The sequence below is a fragment of the Macrobrachium rosenbergii genome, chromosome 37 (assembly GCF_040412425.1).
Source record: "Macrobrachium rosenbergii isolate ZJJX-2024 chromosome 37, ASM4041242v1, whole genome shotgun sequence".
Lineage (NCBI taxonomy): Eukaryota > Metazoa > Arthropoda > Malacostraca > Decapoda > Palaemonidae > Macrobrachium > Macrobrachium rosenbergii.
This window is the reverse complement of record NC_089777.1, coordinates 44,087,534-44,105,596: the sequence shown is the minus strand read 5'-3', so window position 1 is coordinate 44,105,596 and position 18,063 is coordinate 44,087,534. Positions and strand designations below refer to the sequence as shown.

The following is an 18,063-nucleotide window of genomic DNA, read 5'->3' as shown; positions in this document are numbered from 1 at the left end:
GCAGCAGCTATTATTAAAGAGGACATCAAGTCAAAGGTGTATGACCTCTGCAACTATTCATCTCCTGAAGGACTCTTTAATGATGTTGAAAATAATGCGCCTGATTCTTCAGACGTTCTTAGATGAATTTATTGAAAAAGGAGGAAGGAGACACAGACAACAAACACAGGTTATGTACTTCCATAGCTCATTCAGTAGTCCTAGGAGAAGTGCGCCCAAGGACTTTCGTCTCTCATATTCCACTTGGAGTTGCTGTTTACGTACATAGGAAATTTAGATCCAGACTCCTGGTGCATATTCTGCATAAACTTGGCCCCTCTACAGGGTATAGTGAAGCGCATCTCTTGGAAGCTCTTGCATGAAGTCTACCCCACCTACTATTCTGTCTGATAGTTTCATGCAGTTTGTTTTTGATAATGAGGATTTCGATGTGCATACTATAGATGGATTTCGCACATTTCGCAGCATGGAGGCCACTGAATGTGTAACATCAGCAGGCGCAATGGTTAAATCTGACGTAATTGAAAGACTAAAAAAAATGCCATCTGCTAAAGAAATTTCTTTGCGTTCGTCTACTGCAGTGAAACCCTTCATGAGTCATATTGAAAGTGGTCTGAAAAACATTGCAATTGAGGGTCTGAGAAAATTTACATAATTTCCTAGTGATGAACTCGTAACATCATCTTGTCATCTATTATGGGTGAGTGGAAAGTGGCTGAAATTTAAGGATTTTCCACACTGGAATGGTTTTATGGAGGCTTTCACTAACAATGAGGACTTTGATACAACGTCCATTCGCTTCTTGCCCTTCCTTAATTTAAAAGCAACCCCTTCTGATGCAATAACAGTGTGTTAGATTTTGCAGCTGACACATGTAGAAACGCGAATAAAAGTTTGACATGTGTTACATTTGACCAACCTTTACATTGGAAGGCAGGAGAGATATTGTCTTCTACTGAAAACAGTTTTGATTTAGATAATGTTTTCTTGCGACTAGATGGTTTCCATCTCTTAATGTCATTTATGGTTTCTATTTGGTACATCATGGCTGGTAGTGGATTAAAGGAAGTGTGGGAGACAGTTTATGCACCTAAATCTACTGAAGAAAGTACCACTATTTTATATATATTGCACTCTCAAAAATTCGATATATCTATAAGACTATCACTTGTAGCGAAAAAATGCATAGGATATTTTTTAGAGAATTTATTGTTCTTTAATTATGTACTTCATAGTAATTTTCGTCAGACCAACCGTTTTCACAAAAAAAGTGAAAAACTGAAATTTGGCGGCCATTTTCCATTTTCCATTTTTTTCATTTATTTGACTAAAATATGCCTAATATGACTGGGCTATAAGTATAACTGAATCACTTACAGGTAAGCAGTTAAAAGAAATGATAAATAACTGGGACAAAAAAGCATGGCAGAAAGAAATGAATCACAAAACAAGCTTAAAAATCTATGGAAAATATAAAGAAACCATAAGAGAATAGATCTGGTATGATAACACTAAAAAAAAAAAAGATGCTGATCAGTAGTACTAGCCTAGGCACTCTAGAATTAAACGATAGGAATAGGTTAAAAGGGGAAGATACAAAATGTTTGTGCTGTGAAAAAATAACTGAAAATTAGAACATTTCTTATTCTATTGCTCAGCATATGGTGACATAAGAAATAGATATAGATTTGCGCAGCAGTCAAATCAAGAAAATAAAGAGGAATTGATGGCTAATATCCTTCTATTTGCAGATCTGTCGAAAATTGAAACTGAAAATCAGGAAAGAATTTATAAAAGATTTATGGTATTACAAAGACTCAAGCAAACATTAAGGAGGAATAGAACGAGCAAGGGAGCCGTTTCAAAGGAAAAATTCGCCGCATACTACTACTACTACTACTAGTACTTCGTTTACTGCCTACGATGGAATTTCAACCGTCTGAGATTACTGTACCTTACGCCGTAAGATAAATAGGTAACTGGTAAATATTTACGTTGTTGCCCTATTTTTTAAAGCTAGTGCGAAATGAATGGGGTATTTGATTCTGACTAAGTTAAAACTGAAGACTAGGCTACTACCTCGCCCTTCTTGTTTAGTACATCCCCATGGTGATGAACGTAGAATAGAAACCAACAAAAGATTATAAATATCAGGTAGTTCTACACAGCGCTTCACTGGTAATTCTAAGTACTAGCTCCGCGCCTGTTTTTGCCATGGAAACTGTTTTTGTTCCGACACAATATACAAACCCTCGGTCCTTTACATTAGGATTACTTTCAGGCGTAGGCTGGAAACGTCCGTTGGACTTCAAACAAGGTGGTTAGGCAGTTAACTACTGTCCGGGAGGTGAGAGGGTATTATTTTATAAGTTGCCAATACACGATATGAGTGGCGCAGTGTAATAAAACCCCCTCCATGCCAAAGCCCAGTTTTTAAAAAAATGATAAAAACGGTATTTAAAGTTTGCCAACTATGAAAACGCTCTATAAAAGAAAAACCGAAATGCAGCCAAACGATTTCTATGAATCATACCTCATTTTAAAACAAATTTATTCGCCTATTACATATGCAAAAATCATTATAGTATGTTTTGTCATTTAGCGGCCACAACCACAAAAAGTGAGGTAATGTAAGATTGTAAAGTGTTAATGAACACAATGAAAATGTTTTCATACGGCAATTAAAGCATGTTTTTGTGAAAACAACCTAAAATATTTATCCTAATAATGCTCTAAAATTATTATTATAACATATCTGAGTAAAATTTCCATGAAAATATTATAAAACAAAAACAATTACCGTACCAAAAACAGACTACATTACAGACCTCCACTGGTTGCCAGCTTGCCTCCTTTTTTTTATGACGAGTCTTATGATGTAGCAGTGAGAACTCGCTAAAAACACACGAAATTTTTCTTTGTTTTGCATGGATTTTCGAACCTTTTGCCAGTAACATAAGGGGTACAAAAGTGTGTGTACAGGATAGTGCTGTACTTTAGCTGCTCGCTCACAATAAAAACCAGTTCGGCCGCTTCAGCACCACCGTGGCGCTAATGCCACCTTGTTACGCTTCCCCTCATATGTAATTGTAACCTACATTTTTGAAAAGAGCTCTATATCACATTATGCCTTACAATCTGGTATGACAATACCAACCCCACCCCTCCATAATTAATAGTTTTGGTGGCGACCTGGCAAATTGTAACCAGTAAGCCCCTATTTTATGGTTTATCAAAGCTCTTGTTGTATCCGCCGCGGTACCCACTGCCACCTGGTTATTTCATATTAGCAACTTATAAAATTTTACCAGCGAGAGTACCGCCTGCCCGGATGTTAACATTTCAATTTGCTTTCGGCCGTTGTGAAATGCGGACGTTGTCTCTTCGCTCTCTGCCTGACTGCCTTTTCTCAGCCTTTTTGGTGGGAAAATTCCTTGTTTTCTAGCATGAATGTTGATAAACCTTGTAAACCCTCCTATCCCCAGCGTGTGTGTCCTGGGGTAGGAGGCAAGAAATATAACACCTTTAGATCCAGCGTCGACATGGACCCACACGCTCTCTGCCCATCTTGCAGGGGGCATGTGTGTTCGCGCGACGCTCCTTGTAGTGTAGTGAGTGTTGTTCTTGGTCTCCGAAGCAATGGAAGAGGTTCGAAGGGAGAAGACGCTACCGTTGGAAGCTAGCCAAGGAATCGCCTGAGGGTAACACACCCCCGACGACTCCGGTGGTGGCTAATGTGTCGGGTTCGTTTCTCCCTCCCTGCGAACTTCCCCAGCTTGCTCCCTCTCCCTCGGGTGAGGACTCCCCATCCCCTTCCTCATTCGTTTCATCGGGTGAGGGGGGGGCGGTTGACCGGGACATCCTCTCAGGGGTCTCTTCTCGTTCTGGGGGGGAGTTTTTCCCCTGGAACGAGCAGAGACTTCCCAGCCTAACCTGACTTTTTCCTCAGGTTTTAGGTTGGATTGCCAGGCGTCAGACCTATCCTCGGCCTGGCTACACCTGGGTCTACCTGGCGTTCTGTCACTGGAGGGTCTGGTATCGCATCTGTCTAGCGCTCCAGTGACAACACACGTGGCAACCACAATCACCACCGCCTCAGTTACCATGTCGGGATTTGCTAAGCTACCCGTGTCTGTGGCTTCTCATCTGGACACCCAGGTTTCGGCTGCCCCTGCCTTTCACCATTCAGTACCGCTGCCTCCTGGGTTCCTGGCCCCGTTCTTACGACCCGGGCCTTCCTACATGGTTACGTCTACAATGCCTTATGTAACTGTTCCTGCCCCTGTTGCTGACCCTGGCACGATGATGACAATGATTCTGGCTCCTCGCTTCCCTGTCTCCCAGCCCGGCACATCATCTGACTCTCTCCCCATACCTTCAACCCTGGCTCGGCCCGACCTGGCTGCTCGCGTGCCACCCGTGCCTGCATTCCCAGCCCCGCCTCCATATGTTCCTGGCTGCCGTGCAGATGTTCCCGCCCCGGTAACTGCTGGCCCGAGCACCGCGTACGCTGCCCGGGTTGCGCCTGCTGCTGTGGCCCCCCCGGTTGCTCCTGCTTCGTCGGCTGCGCCTGCATGGTTTGGGGACTTAACCACGATCCTGAGGAAGATGGCGAAGAGGAAGTCAAAGAAGAGATCAAGAAAGGTGTCTTCGTCTTCGTCATCATCATCGTCTTCGTCTGCTACCTCTTTCTTCTTCTCCTTCCGAGGCTTCGCGGCCAAAGAAGAAGAAGTCTGCCTCTCCCCCTCCCTAAGAAGTCTCGCACCGAGACTTCTAAGGGACTGCCTTCTTCCACAGGGAAGGCAGTGGGATCTCTTGCTGGCTCTTCCTGATCCACGGATCAGGGAACTGCTGCTCTGGCCCTTGGGTCAGTCGCATTGGGAGCCAAGGGCGTGCAGACCACGGTCCGCACCCCCCCCCCCTCCGCTGTGCCTAAGAAACCTGCTTCTAAGGCCAGCAGGTCCACGTCAGATACTCGTGCGCGAGTTGCTCCAAGTACCCAGGTTTCCGAGGAGACCCGGGTACCCCAGGCTGATATGGGAGAAACTTCTCGCCGTATAGACCCAGGCATAGGGCCAGAGAAAGAGTCCGGGCATGCAGGTGCCCCGACTCTTCCTGCGGTACTTCTGTGAGTGCCAAGCCAGGTTCCTGGGAAAGTGCTTCGGTCCCTCGGGTCCGAGCGCCAGGAGGAGCAGAGAAGATGTCCCCTGCTCAGTCTTCCCAAGAGGCTACGGCCTTGAAGAAGACTGGGGCATGTCTAGAGGACAGCGCGGGCTCGCGCCAGCCAGCCGCGCGCTCGACTCCTCCCAGTCCCCGGCCACGTCCGCGTGGCCAGCCTGGCTCGGGGGAGGCTCGCGCTTGGCTCGTGCGAGACGCTCCGCTTTCCTTGGGGGACTGCTTCGCCTAGGCGAAAGCACTCTCCTCGACCCGGGCTGCCATCACCACCGTGGGTTGGTGACCTCTCCCGGCCTGCTGCCCCTGTTGGTTCTGCCAGCAAGGCCAGTGGGAGCGCCCGATCCTCCTCGCCTGTTACCTCTACCTCTTGGGCTCCTCCAAGGGGCACGAGTCAGACAGGAAGAATTCTGGCGAGTTTTCTCCCCAGAGTTCTACCTCGGGGGCGTATGAACCTGGCTCGGTCCTCGGCTCGACCAGGTCTTACGCCCGCGTGGTGCAGGAAGGATCACAGGGTTCTGCCGAGGTTCTCCCTCCTGCAGGGAGAGTAGATCGGGAGGACTGCACTCTGGAAGGATTTGAGGGTCCTCTTCTCCAGGATGCGGACACCCCCGAGATACAGAGGACGTTTGCAGAGGTTATCGTGCTGATTCGTCAGCACAATGACCTCGGGGAAGGGACCACGGCCTCAACTGTGGATCGTCTGTCGCGCCTCGAATCCTTTTGGGGACCCAAGAAGGAACCCAAGGCTTCGGTGGGGCTGCCGTGGTCCACGCTTGCCAAAGGGGTCCTCGACCAGGTGAATAGTCATGTGTCTGGGCAAGACAGTTCGCTTAGATTAAGCCGCTTGGATAAGCCAGCCCCCCCCCACCTCGTCAGAAGCACTTCTGCACTACAGTGGAGAGGGTTTTGCCAACTAAACAGGTTGACCCGGACCTGGCACGTCTGGATCTGGGTCTTACATTGCAGCAGCTTATTGCAGAGAGCATCTCCCTCTCTCAGCAAGAAGCCGCAACCCTGGAAGCCACCTTCATGGCGGCCTTCCAGGCAGTCTCCTGGCTCTATCCGTGGTCCTTCACAGTATCGAAGGTAGTTGCTTCCTCGGGCGCTATCGTGCCAGGGGAGGACTCTGCCTTTGGGAGACTGTGCCAGTGGGGGGGGTAGGGCCATCTCCTAACTTGCCCACCAGACGGCAAACCTGTGGGCAAACCTGGTCCTGAAGCGGAGAGATGCTGTTCTCTCTCGCTTCCCCAGGTCTGTAAGACCCGAGTCGGCATTGACCCTAAGGAATGGACTGTTGCTGTGTTCAGCCTCTCTCTTCCCTAAGGAGTTGGTGGACGCCGCGGTAGACAAACGCCAGGCCGATGACAGCGACCAGCTTGTCCACCAGGCTGGCACTTCCTCGGCCCCTAAGAAGTACCAGTCTTCGAAGGGGACCCGTGGAAACACCCAGCCTTCTTCTTCCTCTAGAAAGGGTGGTCCTTCCCGCCCCTTTCAGCCCACTTTCCAATCTGGTAAAGGGGGCAAGGGAAAGAAGAAGAAGGGGAAACGCTAGGGGCGGCGTTCCCCCCCAAAAGCTGCTGAAGGTGGGGGGATGCCTGTCGAGCCATTGGGCAACATGGCAGCGACACGGAGCCGAGACCTGGATAGTGGATGTCCTTCGGGAGGGATATCTACTGCCCTTCAAGCCTCGGCCTCCCCTCACCTACACTCTGGTCCATCTCCCCACATACGTCCAAGGATCTCAGAAGGACACCGCACTACAGCGAGAAGTGCAAGCCATCCTGAGCAAGGGTGCTGTAGAAGTCGTGTCGGACCAGTCTCCAGGTTTTTACCCGTGTCTTTCTCGTAGAGAAAGCCTCAGGGGGATGGAGACTGGTCATAGACCTTTCTCCCTTGAACCGCTTTTGTTCGCCAGACTCGGTTCACGATGGAAACAGCGCAATCAGAGAGAACGACTTCATGCTTACGGTGGACTTGAAGGATGCATTTTTCCAAATACCCATTCATCCGTCCTCTCGCAAGTACCTCCGCTTTGTCTTCGGGGAGATGGTCTTCCAATCAGGGCACTTTGCTTCGGGCTCTCGACTGCTTCCCAGGTGTTCATGAGAGTCTTCTCGCTCGTGTCAGCTTGGGCCCACTCACACGGGATACGTCCACTGAGGTATCTCAATGACTGGCTGGTCCTGGCGAGCTCCCGCTCGCAGTTGCTATGGGACAGGGACCGGCTTCTGGAGTTTTGCTGCGATCTTGGGATAGTGGTGAATCTCGAGAAGTCAGATCTCACCCCCCAAGCAGAGGATAAAGTACCTTGGTGGTAGCGAAAGTCTTTCCTTCAGACTCTCTTATCAGCAGGTTCTGGCAGGCAGCACAGCTGTTCCTGTCATGACAGGAGCAGCCAGCCTGGCAATGGCAAGTCGTCATCGGTCACCTGTCAGAAGCTGGTCACCTGCGGTCTCTGTAAAGGACCACCGAAGATGGATCTGTTTTCTGATTATCGATGAACAGAAAACTAGTAAGAAACCTTGACTACAACTACGGTGTGGAATAATTTGGAATAAATTTTCTAGTGCAATTCTGTAATCTCACTATTTCCAAAAGTTTTGAAATTCATTCCTTCTTTCTGCAGACATCTCCTGAATCCAGGTGTATCGGAGATTTTCTATTACTAAAGGAGTATTGGTCCCAGTCCTGAGACCCCAGTCCTTCCTCATTCCTCTTTCCGAGGAGGTGAGGGAGGACCTTCGCTGGTGGATGGACGACAGGAACCTCTTGATAGGAGTATCCCTGCATACTCCCCCTCCGGACATGCTACTGTTCTTCAGATGCATCGACCGAGGGATGGGGTGCATGCCTGGAGGAGTTGCTGACTTTGGGAGTGTGGCACCGAGACGACAAGCGCCTCCACATCAACATCCTGGAACTCAAGGCAGTCTTCCTGGCTCTCCAAGAGTTCTTGGATCAAGTGATGGGACACTCCGTGGTACTGATGAGCGACAATACCACGGTAGTGGCATACGTCAACAAGCAGGGGGGCCTAGTGTCCCTCCTGCCCCACCAGTTGACAATGCAGGTGCACGAGTGGGCCATGGCTCACTCGGTAGAGCTGTCAGGCAGGTACATTCCTGGCAGGAGGAATGTCGTGGTAGACAAGCTCAGCCGCCAGAATGAAGTGATAGGGACCGAATGGTCCCTCAACTTGGAAGTGACAGAAAGGCTATTCGACCTGTGGGGGCGTCCAGCCATCGATCTGTTTGCCACCCGGCACAACAGACAATTCCAGGTTTTCTGTTCGGTCGTGCGGACCCATGGGCTGCTGCGGAGGACGCGTTCCAGTACCCGTGGGACAACCTCAACGTGTACGCCTTTCCTCCGTTCTGTCTGATCAGCCGAGTGATGATCACTCCGAATCTCAGGATGATTCCGGTGGCACCCAAATGGCCTCAGGCCATTTGGTATCCAGACCTGCTAGCTCTCCTCTCCGAGGTGCCGAGAGAGGTCCCCCACCGGCCCAACCTGCTGTGTCAACCCCACGTAGAGCAGTACCACCAGGCAGTGCAGTCCCTGTGTCTTCATGGCTGGAGGTTATCCACCATCTCTTGCGAGCGAGAGGTTTTTCGCGTCGCGCAGCAACAGAGATGGCAGGATACCTCAGAAGATCCTTCCCAGCGGTATACCAGGGAAAGTGGTCTGTCTTCTGTGGTTGGTGTCGTCGAAGGGGTATCTCTCCGGTCTGAGCTAGTATTCAGCAGGTCGCGGACTTCCTTGTCTTCCTTCGCCGAGAGAAGCTTCTCTCCGTTTCAGCTGTGAAAGGCTACCGCGCCGAACTCGTCCTAGTCTTACGGCTGAAAGGAGTAGATATCTTGTCCTCCTTCGAGATCTCTATACTAATGAGAAGCTTCGAAAGGTTTTGCCCACCCAGGGATCTCAGGCCCCCTGGGTGGGATGTGACTCTCGTTCTAAGGAGCCTGACTCGTGCAACGTACGAGCCTTTATGAGAGTCGTCAGACAGGGATCTGACCCTCAAGATCGTCTTCCTGCTGACCCTGGCATTGGCGAAGAGAGTTGGCAAACTTCACAGACTTTCCTTCGATGTTAAACACTCGAGGGGATGGGGATCAGTTACGCTCGATTTCGTCCCGGATTTCGTAGCGAAGACTCACGCACGGTTCGAGTCCTTCACGATCCCCTCCTAGAGTACTTTGTAGGTAATGAACCAGACGAGATGCTACTGTGTCCTGTTAGAGTGCTGTGGTGCTATCTGGAAAGGACTCGACGTCTCCAGCTTGAGTGTCGACGACTTTTCGTTAGTACTGGCTCAACCAAGAAAGAAGTGTCCATGAACACTATCTCCTTCTGGCTTCATGAGACGATAAGGAGAGCGTATTCTGCTGCAGGAGAAGAGGACACCGGTACGCTTTGTCCGAGAGCTCATGAAGTCCGCAGCATTGGTCCGTCCCTGTCATTCCGGAAAAACATGTTGGTTTCGCAGGTGCTGAAGGCGGGCGTGTGGTCCCAACAGACTACCTTCACCTCCTTCTACCTCCGGGATGTTGCTCAGAAGTCCTTGGACACTTTCTCCTTGGGTCCTGTGGTGGCTGCTCAACAAGTTGTGTAGCTTACCCGGCTCCTCTAACAGGACAGGTTGCATCTCGCCTAAGATGTACGGTTGTGATTGGAAGAATGAATGTGGAGTGACTGGCCTCTCTTCTTTCTCCCCATCCTGGCTCTCTTCCTACGGGCAGGGAGCGGATGTGCCGTTACATGCTGGATCTGGCAGTCGATGCAGGTAAGCACCCAGTGGGAGCTCCCGTTCTATTTTCCATTCAGGTTGATAGAAGCAACCCCACTCCTTCCTCTTGCAAGGTGGGGGAAGGGAGACCATGACTATAAGACAAACCCAATGCTTGTGATTGCCTTTATGTCATCCGACTCCAAGTTCTTCCTAGCCTACTTTGCACGAATTGACGTTTCCTCTTTCATGCAAAGGGACCCAGAAGTCTGACAACTGATTCCACGTTTCTTACAACCCGATCATTTTGTCAGAGGCAATTTTTCCCTTCCTCGCTCTCTCGACCAGGAAGGGAAGACAAGGTGGTGAACTCCTGTCAGTTCATAGAGACTCAATCAGATTCCTCCCTCCAACCAGTGAGTCTCCTAATGTAAAGGACCGAGGGTTTGTATATTGTGTCGGAACAAATCACAATTTTTTAAAGTAAATTGTATTTTTCCTAACTATACAAACCCGAGGTCCTTTACATTTTATGCCCACCTCATGCCACCCCTCAATCTGATACCTGGGCCAAAAGACAAATTGGAATGTTTGCATCCGGGCAGGCAGTACTTCCGCCTCCCGGACAGTAGTTAACTGCCTAACCACCTTGTTTGAAGTTCAACGGCTGTTTCCAGCCTACCCCTGAAAGTAATCCTAATGTAAAGGACTTCGGGTTTGTATAGTTAGGAAAAATACAATTTACTTTAAAGAATTGTGATTTTTCTACACTTTTAGGGCTTCTGATACTGGTGATGAGTTTGTCTGTTATCGGCAAAATGTTATTTGTCCCCTAACTCTACTCAGCAGTAAAGGGGGACTGGGGGAATTCAGGGTTTTGGGGTGGGGGAGAACACAGATATGGAGCGGACATGTTCACGTTGAGGAGACGCCCTTTGGAGGGGAAAAACGAGAGGGAGCCATTCGCCAACAGGAGGGAGTTAAATGCATTTTGCCGTGTTTAGTACTGGCATTGGGGGGATGGAATGTCCCTTTGCCGTGTTTAATACTGGCATCAGGTGGATGGAATGTCCCTTTGCTGTGTTTAGTACTGGCATTTGGGGGGATGGAATTTCCCTTGGCTGTGTTTAGTACTGGCATTGTGGAAATGGAATGTCCCTTCGCAGTGTTTAGTACTGGCATTGGGGGGATGGAATGTCCCTTTGCTGTGTTTAGTACTGGCATTGGGGGGATGGAATGTCCCTTTGCTGTGTTTAGTACTGGCATTGTGGGGATGGAATGTCCCTTAACTGTGTTTAGTACTGGCATTGGGGGGATGGAATGTCCCTTTGCTGTGTTTAGTACTGGCATTGGGGGGATGGAATGTCCCTTGGCTGTGTTTAGTACTGGCACCGGGGGGATGGAATGTCCCTTCGCTGTGTTAAGTACTGGCATTGGCGGGATGGAATGTTCCTTCGCTGTGTTTAGTACTGGCATCGGAGGGATGGAATGTCCCTTCACCGTGTTTAGTACTGGCATCTGGGTGATGGAATGTCCCTTTGCCATATTTAGTACTGGCATTGGGGGGATGGAATGTCCCTTCACTGTGCTTAGTACTGGCATCTAGGTGATGGAATGTCTCTTTTGCCGTGTTTAGTACTGGCATCGGGGGGATGGAATGTCCCTTCGCCGTGTTTAGTACTGGCATAGGGCGGATGGAATGTCCCTTCGCTGTGTTTAGTACTGGCATTGTGAGGATGGAATGTCCCTTTGCCGTGTTTAGTACTGGCATTGGGGGGATGGAATGCCCCTTCGCTGTTTTTAGTACTGGCACTGGGCGGATGGAATGTCCCTTCTCCGTGTTTAGTACTGGCATGTGGGAGATGGAATGTCCCTTCGCTGTGTTAAGTACCTGCATCGGGGGGATGGAATGTCCCTTTGCTGTGTTTAGTACTGGCATTGGGGATGGAATGTTCTTCGCTGTGTTTAGCACTGGCATTGGGGGAATGGAATGTTCCTTCGGTGTCTTCAGTACTGGCATTCAGGGGATGGAATATCTCTTCGCCATGTTTAGCACTGGCATTGTGGGGATGGAATGTCCCTTCGCCGTGTTTGGTACTGGCATCGGGCAGATGGAATGTCCCTTCGCCGTGTTTAGTACTGTACTGGCATCGGGGGATGGAATGTCCCTTCGCTGTGTTTAGTACTGGCATTGTGGGATGGAATGTCCCTTGGCTGTGTTTAGTACTGGCATCGGGGGGGATGGAATGTCCCTTCACTGTGTTTAGTACTGGCGTTGTGGGATGGAATGTCCCTTGGCTGTGTTTAGTACTGGCACAGGGGGGATGGAATGTCCCTTCGCCGTGTTTAGTACTGGCATCGGGGGATGGAATGTCCCTTTGCTGTGTTTAGTACTGCCATTGGGGGGATGGAATGTCCCTTCCTGTTTTCAGTACTGGCATTGGGGGGATTGAATGTCCCTTCACTGTTTAGTACTGGCATATGGGGATGGAATGTCCCTTCGCCTTGTTTAGTACTGGCCCGGGGGGTACCCATACGTTAACAAGTTACTGCACTTGTCCGACGGGATATGAACCATTCCAAGTAGACATATCCGTGCTCTGTCTTGTGAAGATCGTGTATGGAAACCCCTTTTTGCATGGACTTCAGGAGTTAATTATAGGTTAATTACATTCGTGTGATCAAAATGGAAGATAAATCCATAATTAGCAACCAAAAAACTTTAGAAAAAGTCAAGTTAGAAGGAAATCACCGCCAGCGGAGCTGGTACTTAGATCTACCGCTTCACTTTTTGGTTGTTGACTGAATTGTTTTATTGTAGTGTTTATGCACCCCTAGCATAGTACCATGAACTTTTGAAGGGATACGCTAGGCCTATCAAATTCTTCAGTTATAGCCAGAGAGGGGCTCAGTAGTTTATAGCCTTCAAGTAACTATAGCTTAAACTTGTTCCTACACAAATACACACAGTTGTTTTTTACATAGGATTAAGTTTGTGAATGAGAGCTGGAATGGCCATTTAACCCCTCTGCTTATGACTCTTATGACATTTAGGGTAAATGATCGAGGTTGAGGCACATGGGTGGCAGAATTTTTACTTTTCACTCGATAATTAATTGGAGAAATAACATAAAAAATTAAACCTTTAAGAAAACCTTTCAAAAGATTGAAGCTTCATTAACAAAATGAGCTATAGGAAGCTGCCATACGAACTAAAATAAGCATGTCAAGTCTTTGTAAAATAGGTGTTGAAGGCAATTTTGAATCCAATATGGCATCTTCCCAAAGATTGTGACAAAATGAATGGCAATTGGACACTTCCTTCCCAGCGTTCATTTGACGGTGCACTGACACTAATTGTGTATATATGTAATGTTTATAGATATTATTCAAGATTTTAGTTGTAATCAGCATGATAAAACAACATTTTGTTGCCCATACTAGTGAAAATATGAGACATGGAATTCCCGTCTGTCATGTGGTTGAACCGAAATGCATTTTCACCTTTAATCCATGGTTTTATCCTTAATGACATCTCAGCTGAAGCTCCACAGTGCATATTTGATTGTAATTATGCACATTTTGTTCTTAATTCACTCAAAATACCACTTAAAATATGTGAGAATGTTTGTTTACAGTACTTTACTCCATCAAAGTAGCGAAACTGTGGCGGGAACAATTTTCCAACCTTATTGTACATCTGGCTGCCACAAACATCCGAGAGTGGACGACGCATTAGTGAACTGTTTATGATAGAAATGTAGTATTTTGTTGTTGGGACTTTTCATTTATTTAAGTACATATTACTATGTATACTTCAGAGACATATGTATACTTCAGAGACATGAAGTGTGTACGTACATATGAGTGTTACCACTTTGCCAAAAATGCAAGAAAGTTGAGTTTGACAATTTATCTAGAACTGGTACGAAAGTCAAGATGCCATGACGTCAAAATACAGGACTGAAATAAAGATTTTAAATCCAGAATAATTACTTAAAACACCATTATATTTGACAAAACTTACACTGTGTATGTGATATATATATTACACTGTGTGTAATATATATTAATGAATAAAAAAATAGGAAATTGCCAAAAGTAGCTACATCGTAATGTTCACAGCAAAAGCATTGAAATTTGTCTCAGGAATCTGGTTTGCTCCAACAACAAATATTTTCAAATGAATTATAATGAACACTTAATACATTTACTCAATTTATAACCTTATTCTGGTGTTTAGCTACTTAGTTATTTAAATGTTATCTAGTGCTCTGGCATCCTGAAAATTCGCTAGAGTTCCCCGTCCAATCCCCAAAAACGCCAGTGTTTACCACTGATGTCAAGGAAATGGTGTCAGCATCTATGGGTAAAAATATTTTGCAGATTTAACACAGGAAAGGGGCAGTTTGTTTACACAAGTGACTCTGCGAATATTGAGATGGCGTAACTAGTCCACTTTTAAAGTGTTTTAAGTAAAAGTTTCGAGAGCATTATGGCCGGTAAGTTAGCCTTGCACATGGCTAAATCTTAACAAACCTCTGCTTGATCGGAAATATGCCATTATTTCGTAATTTAGGAGAAAACTGTTACTTTGATAGGAACGTAGAGGTCTCGGCTTGTTGTGTAGAGGGGGCACAAGTCTCACTGATGCTGATGGGGGTGGGTTCGAATGCATTTTCTGGAATGTCCAAACAGCGGACGAATGTCGCCGTGTCTCACGCTCTTAGTGTTTACCCTACGTCTGTGAGCAGTGGCTGTGACTCAAGCGGTAAGTGTTAAAATGTTTATACCTTTTTTTGTTCAAAGACACATATCTCCGTCAATTTTCAAGGTAGACCGCTCAGTTTTGTTTCATGTTGTAGCTGATTACTTATTCTATACAATGGCATAAAATATTGTGGTAAAACTACAGGGTAACTCCGTACGGACTACCATGTGGGTAAATGATGGGCCATGACACCTTGCGTAATCTCCTGTGCTCTGAACACTTCCAGAAAATGCATTTGAATGCGCCCCCAAAAGCAGCAGTGAGACTTGTGCCCCCTCTACACAGCATGCTGAGACCTTTACGTTCCCATCAAAGTGACTGTTTTCTCTTAAATTATGAAATAATGGCATATTTCTGATTAAGGTTTAGCCATGCACGGTGCTAACTTACTGGCCATGACGCTCTCAAAATTTTTACTTAAAACACTTTGGTATAAAAGTAGACGAGTGACCCCCTCTCGATATTTGCTGAGTCACTTGTGTAAAAAACTGAACTTGTTCCAACACGATATACAAACCGTCAGTCCTTTACATTAGGAATTACTTTCAGGCGTAGGCTGGAAACGGCCGTTAAACTCTTGAGCAAGGTGGGTAGGCAGTAACTACCGCCAGGTAGGTGGGAATACCCGCCTGCCCGTTGCTGATGTGTTTTTCGTTCTCTCTGCCTGACTGTCGGTAAGCTCTTATTATCCCGGTGGGATCTTTCTGTATTTTTGTTTATATATACGTGTGTTTGATATTTATTAATACAAACCCACGATTTGTGATAACCTTGCATAAGCCGTCGTTCCCTGCCTTTGTCTTGGGTTTGACAGCCAAGGGCGTAATTGGAGTAGCGTAACCGAGTGGTAATGCTTCTCTTCCAGCAGCCCTTTACGTAAATTCTGAAGGCGCCTCTGTACATTTGGAGAGCTAGTTTGGGACGTAATATCTTCACTCCCCTACATTCATCGGGACGTAAGAGTTTGTTCCCTTCTTGGGCTTCCGCCCTCTAGGGCATCACTAATTCCTTCCTACTTATGCTGAATGTTGCTGCCGCTTGCGCTTGGAGAATTACGGCCCGGTGGGGAGGTTGCGGGGCGTCGTCGATAAGTTCCGCCCACCACGCGCCCTGGTGGCCTCCCCTCCGTCCTTTTTCTCTCCCGTAGGTTCTTCCTACTCCCTTTAGTAGATCTCTCTCCTTCGCCCTCTTCGCCGCTCGCCGGGGCGAAGACCAGGGCGGGAGCGATTGCGACCTCCTAGAGCACCTCCTCCCGCTGCGTAGGGCAGTTCCCCTTGTAGCGAGAGGAGTCTCCTCTTACTAATCATCTTTGCTTTTCTTTCAGGTTGACAGTGAGCATCGCAGACAGTAGTAGTTGGCTGGATATATCAAAGGATATCTCGCATGAAGCAGTCCCGACATTCATTCAGTGTTGCTTCGGGATCGACCACAATACCTGGTTAGATGACATATTTCCATGTCGGGATCGTTCTGACTCTGTTCCCGCCGACGTGGATCGATCGCTGTCATTGCTGGTTTTCATGTATGCTGTTGCAATGCCTCCTGCGCATCTGTGGTCCATCTGCTCCTGCTGTTCCCTTTGTTATGCTCTTGTCAACTCGACGACAGTCTCTGGGCTGCTCTTCCTGTTCTCCTGCTGCAGCCGGCCTGGTTGTTCCTGTCGCTGCTGGTGACTTTCAAGTGACATTTCTGTCCATTGCAGTAGCTCCTGCCTTCCGAACCGTTAACGTAGCTCCTGCATTGGCTGTCCTGATCGTGCCTGCTACTTCTCGTAGTGGTCGTGCCCGGGGCCACTTCTGTTGTGTTCCTGCCAGCTGCCCTGGAGGTTATGATGTCTGCCATCCTGTAGAAGATGTTGGTGTGAAGGGGAAGGAAGTCACCTTGTGGAATTGACGTTCCTGGCCGTTGCAGTAGCTCCTGCCCTCCGAACCTGTGCCGTAGCTCCTGCATCGGCTGTCCTGATCATGCCTGCCGCTTCTCCTGGCGGTCGTGCCCGGGGCTGCTTCCGTTGTGTTCCTGCCAGCTGTCCCACGGTTTACGATGTCCGTCATCCTGTAGAAGGTGTCGGCGTGAAGATGAAGGAAGTCTCCCTGTTGAGGTGATGTTCCTGGCCATTGCAGTAGCTCCTGCCTTCCGAACCGCTGCCGTAGCTCCTGCGTCGGCTGTCCTGATCATGCCTGCTGCTTCTCCTGGTGGTGGTGTCCTGGGCCGTGTCCGTTGTGTTCCTGCCGGACTGCCCTGGAGGTTATGATGTTTCGTGTCCACCATCCTGTAGAAGATGTCGGAGTGGAGGTGAAGGAAGCCGCACTGTGGAAGTAGCCGCCGTCTTCTTCATCTTATCTTTGATTTCGTCTTCCGCTGCATCTTCCTTCCTCTCCCGAGGTCCAAGGGGGTCCTAAGAATCGACAGACCTCCGTCGCCGGCAAGGAGAGGAAGGCTGCTTCTTCCCTGATGCCCTTGGACGTCTAGGACTGCCTCCTTCCGAGGAGGCAGTGGTCTCTCGTTGGCTCTTCCCAACCTTCGGGTTAGGAAACCGATTCGCACAGCCCTGGGTTTTGTGTTTCGGAAGCCACGGGCACGCAGACCTCGGTTTGCGATCCCGTTCCCAGTCCTAGAGGTTCCACCTCTAAGACGGGTGCTACTTCAGGTGCTTGTTCGCGAGCCGCTCCGAGTGCTCGAGATTCTATGGAATATCGAGTATCCTGATCTGGTCTGGAGAGATTTTCCTTGGCCCAGTTTGGGAGCAGTGCGAGAGAAAGGGCTGAGGCACCCAGGTGTCTTGGCTCTTCCTGCCAGCACCGTAAGCGCTCCCCGAGTGCTTGCCAGTGCTCAGTTGGGTTCCCAGCCTGGGATATCATCTATGTAGCAGACACAGAACTTCAGGTCCCCCAGGATGCTGTCCATGAGCCGCTGGAAAGTCGCCCCGGCGTTCCTCAGGCCGAGGGTGGAGAAGGCGAACACGTAGGACCCGAAAGGCGTGATGATGGCGGTCTTTGGTATGCCCTCTGGCGTGACTGGTACCTGAAAATATGATTTCAAGAGATCCAACTTAGTGAATATTTTGGCCCTGTGAAAGGAAGCCGTGAGGTCTTGCATATTCGACAGGTGGTAATGGTCAGGTTCCGTTGCGAAGTTAAGCTGCCTGTTGTCACCACAGGGTCTCCAGGAGCCGTCCGGTTTCTGCACCATGTGGAGGGGGGGAGGCTCAGGGGCTGGAGGCCTTCTTGCAGATTCCCATCCGCTCCATTTCGGCGAATGCGTTCTTGGCCTCCTGAAGGTGCCGCGGGGGAAGCCTCCGGAACCTCGCGTGTGCAGGGGCGCCCCTATGTTTTTATATGATGGTAGATGCCATGTTTGGCTGGGGCCCCGGGGACTTGGCGGAGCTCGG

The 18,063-nt window shown here is 48.5% G+C and overlaps 1 protein-coding gene across 7 annotated transcripts in view; it reads left to right on the top strand.

Moving 5' to 3' along the window:
* The first annotated feature begins 1,841 nt into the window (after positions 1 to 1,841).
* Positions 1,842 to 18,063, top strand: part of LOC136825536 (gastrula zinc finger protein XlCGF57.1-like) — a 43,040-nt gene continuing 26,818 nt past the window's right edge. Inside the window, exons 1-2 of one of the 7 annotated variants that reach the window (XM_067082115.1) lie at positions 1,907 to 1,975; positions 15,225 to 15,349. The gene's annotated coding sequence lies outside the window, so the exon portion shown is untranslated. Of the gene's footprint in view, positions 1,983 to 14,510; positions 14,676 to 15,224; positions 15,350 to 18,063 lie in introns of those variants that run through there. The other 6 variants (XM_067082112.1, XM_067082109.1, XM_067082110.1 and 3 more) reach the window with 6 other exon arrangements.